We start from the raw sequence: 6,783 nt of genomic DNA on the forward strand, positions 1-6,783 counted from the left end.
TTGTAAGATCAAGCCCTACATTTCTATAGCACAAACATAACTGGCACCGCTACAGTATGTAATTTACAAAGTTCATCTTTTTCCAACCTTAATGCGAACTTCATGTGCCTTTGGGGGGGGGGGGGCAACTTCCACCTCCTCAATGGAAAATGGTTTCTTAGGCTCCCAGGCAACAGCGGCTTTGCATTTAATGACCTATGAAAACAGCAAGGAAAACAAAATGGCAATTGTGTATGTAGCACTTTCCCAAAGGTGTGGCTCAAGCCTCCTCCCTGGTGCTTTGTACTTAAGAGTTGCTTCTCCCCTCTACTTGGGTTCTTTTTCTGACACCTGGTGCCTTCACCCCAGGTGACTCTTCACCTTGTCCCTTGGGAAAATGAATAATGCTATCTCTGCTGGTAAGCAGTATAAAACCTATGTAACCCCTTCCGATTTAGACAGTATGGCTGCTTTACAACCTTGTCCTGAGGCAGAGGAAGTGCTATTGTTTCAAGAAGAGGAAGTGCTGATTGTCCAAGGGAGAGGGGGCTGAAAGAGAGGACAGGGACGTGTGGGTGTCTGTACAGCAAGCGGACCCCCACATAGCGAAGCAGCTGAGAACCAGCCTGACGCATGCAAGAGACAGAACTGCTGACTTGGGACATCCCAGAATGGGAGCCAGGAGGACCACCATGCCAGTAAGGAATCACCTCAGAAGGACAAAGCAGAGCTGCACCTAGTATCGCTGTCACTCAGACAGACTGTATAGGGCCATGAGTACTGAGGCTTATGACTACACTGAGAATATGGAGAAAGGTTGTAGCCAGTTAAGTGGGAGGATTGTCGCTCTGTGAGAGAGGTAGAAGAGGGCACCAGAGGGCTTGTTGGGGAAAGTTTACTGGTGCTGAAGATGACCAGGAACACTCAAGATTCACTGCTGCACTGGAACTCTGCCAAGTATTCCTGAACTCTGAGTCTGGACGCAGTGCTCAACATCTGTCCTTTTATATTGTGATAGCACTGGGCTGCTGGATCTTTGTATTGGATGTAATCATTTTACTTCTCCCCCTATATTTTCCCTTGTTTTTCCTCCATTCATCCTTCTATAAATACATATTTCCCTTTCCTATATTCATTGTACTATTCCACTGTGCGTGTGTTTAGTGTGTGGGGGAGGAGGGAGAGGAGCGGGGTAGAACAAGTGTCTCTGGGGTGGAAGGGAGTTTCCCTGCTGCATTCGTGCAGGGGCCTGTTCTTGGCCAGAGCCCGTCCCACAAAGCAGACTCCGTCTGGGCCACGAGGGCATTACAGTTACGCCCAGTACACAATAAACAATACATTCCAGCAAAGGAATGACACACCTAAAAACAACAACAACAACAACAACCACCACAAAAGGGGACTTTATTTGGAGCTGGAAAATAGGATCTGGGGAAGAAAAACGTTGGGGTTAACTAAGTATTAAAACATCAGCAAATCAACCAATTCTCCACCTACTAACACTCAAATCTTCACCACCCCTAACTCCCTTCCAGGCACCTTCCCCAGAAGATGGTATGCTAGAGATGAGTCTGGGGACATGTGCAGCAGCACTGTGAACAGTGGCTGGCTTAAACAAAAAGGGTCCTCTTGTGTCCTCATGCTGGGTCAGGCAGGCTCCTCTCCTGGCTTCCTGGTCAGAGTCCTACACTATCACACTGTCTTAAGTACAGTTAGGTGTCTCTGAATCATACTGGTTTTCTAAATTATGTGACTCAAAGGCGTAACTACTTTGTCATCTGTCTGTCCATTAGTTGCAATGAGTGGCTGTGGTTGGTTTGGAATTTTTGAGTCATCTTCTGCATCCACCATCTGTAAGGTTTTCTCTGTTGATTGTTCTTTCTGAGGAACAAACTGCAGACGTTGATGGGTTATGCTGAACTCTCCACTGTCAGTCTCGATCACATATGATCTTGGTACTGAATTCTTTTTCTTTATGACAGATGCAGTTGTCCATCCTTTTTCTCCATCCAATTTGATATAAACATAGTCACCAAGTTCTAGACCCAGCAATTCTCTAACTGAGTAACATTTGTTCTAAAAGTGTTCATAAGCTCTTTTGGCCTTTTCATCCAATCTGGCTACTCTCGAGCAAGGAATGGCTCTTCCTGCTGTAGGGTTGTCTTGGCTGTCTACACAGATCTCTCAGCCTTTCTATCTGCTTGTGGATAATGTAGGCTGCTAGTAATAGGATCAAAATTATATTTTGTTTGGAACAACTTAAATTCTGCTGCAGTGAATTGTGGTTTGTTGTCCATCACTAGTTGCTCTGGAATACCAAAGTGAGCAAAAGCGAACTTCAGTTTCTCAATAACACGGTGACGTGGTATGCCTTTCAAGTATATTCTTTCTATATACATGGAAAAATATTCCATGATGACCAGGTAATGACATCCTCTGAATTTGCATAAATCTGCAGCTAGTCTCTTCCAACATCTGCCTGGTAAAGGTCGTGTTATTAAAGGTTCTTTGTGTCACGTTGGTCTGTTAGTTCTCTAGTGTTCACATACAGATGCTTTATTCTTTAAGTCCTTGCTGATGCCCAGCCATCACACTGACTGGTTGGCCCGTTCACAACATTTAGTTATTCCTTGATGTCCTTCATGGATGAGGTTTAGGATTTCTCCTTTTATTTCATTTGGAATTGCAATTCCCTTTAATTTGAGTCCACTTGACTCACTTACTTGTACACGCACTGCAAAGTAGTCTCCTGTTACTTCCTTCGTTTCTTTTAGATACTTGAGTGAGCTGCCCCTAATGTAACTTAGAACTTCCTGAAGTTGTATGTCTGTCAAGATTGCTTTTTGTAGCTTGAGTAGTCTCTCTTCTGACACTGGCCTATATGTGTCCACAGCATCCATGTATGCTTCTACGTCATCTTTGAGCTCATGGGCAGTTGAATGTGATACTGGGCTCCATGACTGAGTGTCTGCTACTACCAAATTTTTCCCAGAAAACACTTAGCTATTGGGTTAAATCTCATTAACCTTAGCAACAGATGGCATTTCAGCAGTGCTTGAGCCAGGTCTTTTCCATTAATGAATGTTACAAGTGGTTTATTGTCTTATCAGTGTAAAGAAATCAAGTTTGCACAGAGATATGTAAAAGTTCTCATATGCTTGCGCATATCATTTTTATGCTTCTGAGAGTGTGCAAGAGCAAAATGCAACCGGTTTCAGAGCCATGTTGTTGCAACAATTCACCACCTAGGCCATAGCTGCTTGTATACATACTGACCATTGTGCGTTTGTTAACATTGTTGTACTTGAGAATGGGAGCTGTTGAGATCATTTTTTTTTTCTTTTTGAAGGCACTTTCTTGATTTGGCCCCGTGACGGGGAATACCTGCCCCACACTGGGCTGGAGGGGGTTAATCCCATGCTATGGGCTGAGGTAGCCATGCCCCTTCACACCTGTTGGGCATGCTCTGACTGGAACTTCAGTCTAAGAGGGAACAGCTCAGCTCAGTCTGGGCTGGCAAGTTACTAGGGCATTGCAGTGCTGTGCAAGGAGATGCCAGGGCTGCTCTCAAACTTCATACACAAAGTATGGCTTTAGTACACAGAGTCACCGTTGATTTTCATTATAGAAAGTTCCAGGCTATTTTAAATAAAAACTTAATGTCTCTTATAGCGTTCCTCATTTGAAGGTGCATTGTCTCTCATTTTGAAGGTCACTGTCCCACATTTTAGAGTCTGCAGCTTCAGAAGTGTGAGTCTGGCACTCCAGGAGCTGGCAAACTCCAGTCTGGGTTTACATGTGTACACAATTACTGACACTGGGTCAGATCCTGCATTCCTTTTTTTGCAATCAAAACTCCCAGTGAAGTCTTGAGTGTATATTGGTTTTGGGAGTACTACCAGGAACGCAGGATCGAGTCATTCTGCATAAGTGAGAGGATACACTGAAAGAAGATATCATATAACAATTTTTCTAGCTCATAGCACTCTTTTTTTTTTTAAAACCAGTTTTCTGTCTCAGATGGCCCTCATCACCAAGATTTCTGAACATCTCCCAGTATTATAGCATAGACAAGATAGTGATTTTTCTCTCACCTCCCCGTAGTAAGTAGTCTATGTTATATGGTTTCTTGTTTTGGTGGGAGGTATTGCCCCCCCCCCCAAACTGTGATGTCATGGTGGTCAGGCTAGGTCAAAATGCAGTAGCTAAAGATGCTGAGGTCATCATGATATCACCAAAGAATGAATTCCAGATTCATAGTCAGTTGCTGAGAAAGCTTTGTCTTCTGCATAGACAAATTTCACATTTGAGGCTTTGACCTATTCCTCCAATATCCATGCAGCCTATAAACCCCACTCTTCTCTTTAAAAAATTGCATCCAAAAATACACACACACATACCCCTAACAAAACCCATGGTAAATATAACCAACTACTTAGCAACTAAATTGTATGTTGCCCTCCTTTCCCCCATATTTTGTTTATTTTAATTCTTTGGCAGGAACCTTGCAAAACATATTTGCAAAATACTATACAAGTAAGTTAAAAACAAACTGAGGACAAATTTTGTTGGTAAAATTATTCAGGAGGAGAAGTTCAGATACAGCTTCAGGGTTCTAACTGTCGAACCCAGCCAAAATAACCCATTTTTAGATCCTCTCTCTCTACTTCTTTTCATCATTTAAGAAATCAGGCACTTCATCTCCCATTTGGAAGGAGGCTCTCCCTGCAGCCCCACTTATTTATAATAGGAAGATGTTAAAGGTTTCGATTTTCAATCCCTGACTGTGGCTCATTGGTATACAATATGCATGCACTTGAGCTAGCCCTTTGCAAATGCGAACAGTTGCACCCACACATTAGAACAATTACAACACCTGGAGCAGCAAACCAGGAACCAAATTCAGTCCCCAAATGTAGATCAATTGATGCAAAACCATTGTTGCATCTCCCTCGTGCCTTGTTTTGTTGGTTTCTTCTCACTCATTGAGTGGGGCTCTTCCTCACTTCTGTGCTCCTAGTTTTTTGTTTGCTCACTTTCTTCCCACTTTTTTTCCTGTGTTTGTTTTTCTCTCCTATCCTCGTAAAGGCCACACCTCTGCTGCTGCTCTGCACGTAGATCAGGGACGAGACACTAGAACAAAACTAGCCTTACGTAAATCAGGTTAACTCTGCTCCTGGCTGCTCTTGCAGGACAAGAACACTGAGCAAGGACGGCATCTGGCTCCTCCCCTTGGGCTTGGGCGGGTTTGTCCTTGGGGGAATTTCTAAACTGAAAAGTGGCATGAGAAAATATGGAATTATTCCATCAACTTCCGACCTTATTAAATGAGGGGAAGACAGAAAAATAAAGATCTTTGATGCTATTTGTAGCAGGGTCAGTGAAACAACATTCCCCGCAGGGACTGTTCTTGGCAGGACACCAGGAGAACAAGGAATATGGGGAATTAGGTTGGAAGCCGCTCAGCCACATTGACAGAGTAATCCCACAGTTTACATGGAAGTTCCACTTGTTCAATTTAATACGTGCTCAGCTTCATTGTTTGCTAACGAAATATGACGTCAGAGCTGAGAGTTCTTTGCAGTGTAGCAGCCGGTCGCATGTGCCACGGAACATGGTCTGCAGCCCCCCAGAGGCCTTGATTTTACAGTGATGGAAGGAGGAGTTTGAGCTGTACACAGACCTGGCTGTGCTGGAGGATGACAACAGCAGGAAAGCAAAAGTGTTACGTTACCTTATTGGGAAACAAGGCAGAGGAGATTTGTACCACTCTGAAGCTCATCACTTTCCCAGGCCTCACAGCAGTTCAAGGAGCCCTGGGAAACTATTGCTTCCAAAAGCACAACAAAACTGGGGCGTGACAGAGATTTTCCACAGAGACCAATGAGGGGCAGGGGATAGACCCGCTATGTAATTGCCTTATGCACAATGGCTGCTACATGCAGTTTTGGGGAACTTGACAGACTCCCTGATTCGGGATGGGACGGTCCGCGGCACTTACAATCACCGCCTGTGAGAGCAGCTGCTCTGGGAAGGCAATCTCACATTAGACAGACATAGTAATGTAGGTCCAAATTAGATTTGTGTGAATTATGGTTTTAAATTGAGTGGGGATATTAGCATGAATAGGCCCAAAGCACGTGACCAAAAAGGATGAGATCATGAGAAAGAAGAGTATGAAACTTGTAGCGGCCCTTAGAAATACCAGTGTTATTTTAGCCCAAACCTTAAATAAGGGAATAGAAATAAAACACGGTTAATTGGGTACCAGGTGCAATAATCAGCTACATAAACTCCTTCATTTGGCCTTAGCTAAGGTCCAACAATTGGCAACGATATGGCTTGTTTGTTAAAGGGTAGATATAAAAAAAAAGTAACAACTCTTAAAGGTTCATTGCTAATACCTGCCTGACCAAGTTGGAGCCAATCACTGTGGGTCTAAGCACCCAGGACTTTAGCCTGTTTGTAAATATCTTGATCAAATGCTTATAAATGTTTTGTTACTGTTTGGATGTAGTAAATTGTTCCTTATTTAGATCAATTTTATAAATACCATTCATCCTTTGGATTTAATAAAGGAATTAATGCTTACATTAGTATTGTGAATTAGTACCCCGCATAAATAATATTTCCAACAGATGCTTACATGGGGAATACAATGGAAACTTCAATACCACAGACATATGTGCAGTGAGAGAGTCAGTCCTGTGTGGTCCCTTGATGAGGAGACCAAAATTATCTCAGACTATGTAACCAGCTGAGTTTGTGGTAAAAACTAGACTCCAGCTCGGCTATATGTTAGCA

The 6,783-nt window shown here is 43.2% G+C and overlaps 2 long non-coding RNA genes across 3 annotated transcripts in view; one reads left to right on the top strand and one right to left on the bottom strand.

Annotated features, from left to right (window-relative positions):
- Positions 1-6,783, top strand: part of LOC135983595 (uncharacterized) — a 34,047-nt gene that overhangs the window by 12,146 nt on the left and 15,118 nt on the right. The window lies entirely within an intron of this gene.
- The window catches only part of LOC135983596 (uncharacterized), a 37,543-nt gene that overhangs the window by 5,657 nt on the left and 25,103 nt on the right, over positions 1-6,783 (bottom strand). The window contains exon 3 of the long non-coding RNA XR_010601299.1: positions 88-195. This is a non-coding gene — a long non-coding RNA (uncharacterized LOC135983596). The remainder of the gene's footprint in view (positions 1-87; positions 196-6,783) is intronic.

This window comes from Chrysemys picta, chromosome 5, assembly GCF_011386835.1.
Source record: "Chrysemys picta bellii isolate R12L10 chromosome 5, ASM1138683v2, whole genome shotgun sequence".
NCBI lineage: Eukaryota > Metazoa > Chordata > Testudines > Emydidae > Chrysemys > Chrysemys picta.